At 36.9% G+C, this 3,060-nt stretch overlaps 1 long non-coding RNA gene across 1 annotated transcript; it reads left to right on the top strand.

The window, feature by feature from the left end:
• Window positions 1–1,756: 1,756 nt before the first annotated feature.
• On the top strand, window positions 1,757–2,858 carry LOC311003289. Its single transcript, XR_014596262.1, has 4 exons — window positions 1,757–1,888; window positions 2,166–2,275; window positions 2,397–2,477; window positions 2,573–2,858. It is a non-coding gene; the product is annotated as an uncharacterized lncRNA (long non-coding RNA).
• Window positions 2,859–3,060: the final 202 nt, after the last annotated feature.

The raw sequence follows: 3,060 nt of genomic DNA, 5'->3' as shown, positions 1-3,060 counted from the left end.
TACTGTGGCCCCCGTGTTACATAAACAAGTGGATGATGCTGATGAGTTAGGATGCTCTGCTACTTGAGAGAATGCATAAAAAGTTTGACATTATGGTGGATTTTGAAGCCTGTTATTATGAGTCTCTCCCATGGCCGTAGATGCCATGTACTTATTAAATTTACATCGAGCACTGCAGTGGTTATGATTATCTTTTTAATATTTACAGTGGATCACATGACAACTTGTGTGTGAAACGGGTGCTTGTAGCAATGAAACCCAGACTGCAGCTTCTCTCAGCTCTAAGGAGCACGTCAGCTCTTTGAACTCCACTGAAACAGACAATGTAAGCTGTTAGCTGATTAACATAGTGGAGCATTTAACTGCTTAAGTAACAGGTATTTCCCTAAGGAGCTGGTGGAAACCAAAATTTAGCAAGAAGAGAGTAAATATTGGAATTAAATTAATGTTCATCAGGGAGACAAAACTTTGAAAACTCATAGTTAATGTAAAGAGTGGTCCAAATCTAATGGATATACAGTATAGATAGCAACTGCTTTCTAACAAGTTTGTTATATAACTTAATTTAACTGTGGCCAGGTTTTCAGAATATCTGTTATTACAGGTTTAACATGCAAATAGACTAGAAGGGGGTGAGTACAATAAGTCAGTCAGTCTGACATTGAAAAAAACATTTTTTATTCAAATTTTTCATATTTCACATTTCCCTAGAACAGCATCAATTTGTGATGCCCGACCCCATAACAATAACCCAGGTTACCTAATGTTAATGAACAGTCTGACATTTTGGGATACAAGCTTATTTGTGTGCTTGCTGAGAGTTAGTATAGTAGACCTACACTCTAAAAAGTGTGACTGGGCTAAATTAATATTTACAAAATAAAAACTAGTAACCTATACATGAAAAAAATGACTTTGTGCAGTTTGGTATATTATTATGTTGATTTAATCAAATTTGAACTATTTATCAATTGCATTTTACTCATTTTTGTTTGAATAATATCAGCTCAAAATCACTGAGTAAGATTTAATTATATTTTATCAGTAAAGTCAACAAAGTCGAAAAATTAATAAATTCTACTCAATGGGAACTCTTTGGTGTTAATCGCCGTAGCTACACTTCCGCCTGAGGCACCACACCAACATGTCTGCCACAGCCAACACCGTCTTGTCTGTCATCTGCTCAAGGTAAGAAGCTTCAATAAAGACACTTTATTACAACATTGCTCCAGCAGTTGAACACTGTTTTGCATTACTGCAAGTTATCTAACAAGTTTAACAGCATTGTATTAAGTTTAATATCGCGATTCAAAATCAGAGCTTCACCCCTTCACCGCTTTTACCCTCTAAAGACGCTAACGGTCGAGCGAGAAGGCACACGTTTTTTTGAGGAGTGAGTAAATAAGAGTTTATTTATTGCACCCTGTGTCGGTTGTACTGTACTGTACTGGGGTGGGGGGGTAGGGTATCGGTAGCTGCGACACATGTAAACACTGCAGCATTTTTTCAGTCTTTCTTTCTATTTAATCATTGTCTGGCATTATGTTTACAGGGCGTCATGCTCTGGTATTTTTTGATAGAGGCTTGTGTGTTACATCCGCACCAAATTACCTGGTCACAAAATGTTTTTTCCTACTATGGCCACGCCAAGACTCGCCTTTTAAATGTATTTTATAAAAAAATTTATTGGCACGAAAAATTCTGGTCACAAAATTATATTATTATCCTGTTATCATGTGAATAGGTGATGACCGTGTGGCAGTCTATCACAAGCAGACATAAAAACAAACATGTTGTTGTTTTTTATCCCCCTCCAGGGCCTGAGGAACAGAAAACATATGTTATGATTGCCATCCAAATAATTATGGACCTTACTGTACATAGAAAAGTAAGTCTAAACTTTTATTACTCGTTTAGTTTATTTTCATATCACCCCCTCTGAGTTTGTGCTTAAAATATCAATTTATCCAAATGACTTAAAGCTATGCATTTCTTAGATGCACGCATAATCAGCAATTCAAGACCACTGTAGGCTATGTATTGCAATTGTGATTTGTCAACAATTTGATATAAAATAAGTTATCGTCATCTCATATATCATGTTTTTGGGTATTTTCAAGATCAAATGTGGTTTACAGGCTACATCATTTGTCGTTCATATTCAGGATGAGTTTCACAGAATCACATGTCCAAGCTGGATGAATACTCTCTTCTGAACCTCCACCATTCAAAGGGCGGGACCATGGGACTGAGGTGGCAGACTATCCTACTGAAGGTATTGTAACTTTGACCATATGTTTTTTTAATTTATATTTATATTAAATCTACAGGAGGACATGTTAGCCTGTGACTGTATGCATAACTTTTTAATTTCAGACATTTGTATGTTATTTCAGGCTCCTACCATCAACATAACCAGAGACATTGTTATTGTCCGATGTTGTACCCTGGGGATTCAGCTCCTTAAAGAGTATGATGTAAGTTGAAAATACATTTTAATATGTAAAGAAGTCTGTCTCTGTCTCTCTGCTGTACAGTCTAAAATACAAAATGTTCTTGTTATTATACGTAGGATGAAGACAGTGTGGCAAGCGATGAAAATCAACAGCATCCAAACTAATCTGTCAGAAGACCTGAGGACATCGGAACAAAGGTCCTAACAGCTCTGGGTAACTTTCCAAAGGCTTGTGCCATGCTCATTGGCTTGACGCATAGTGAATCTTGCCTATCCCAAGGAGCTCAGGTACACTTCTGAAGCCTTTCAGAAACACAGTCCACTTTCACATAGGCAGACACACAAGTGGTTGTTGTTCTCCAGAAATATTTTATCACTCTGCTTGCAGGCCTCATAGCTCCAGAAAATTTGGAAATATACATATACATCTGTTTTATCTGATGTAGTTGTTGATGTTTCAAAGATTGCGGAATTGTTAAGTCACTGTCAAATGGTTTACTTCAATGCTTTGCCTGAGTTTCAGTGCTGCAGTTCTAGTTTGTCATAGTCATTTGAGGGGAGGGATATAATTTTAAGGACTCAATATTGGCATAACTTGCTGCTGT

Source organism: Trachurus trachurus, assembly GCF_905171665.1.
Source record: "Trachurus trachurus genome assembly, chromosome: 20".
Lineage (NCBI taxonomy): Eukaryota > Metazoa > Chordata > Actinopteri > Carangiformes > Carangidae > Trachurus > Trachurus trachurus.
Note: the sequence above shows the minus strand (reverse complement) of the source record. Positions and strands in the feature narration are given on the sequence as shown.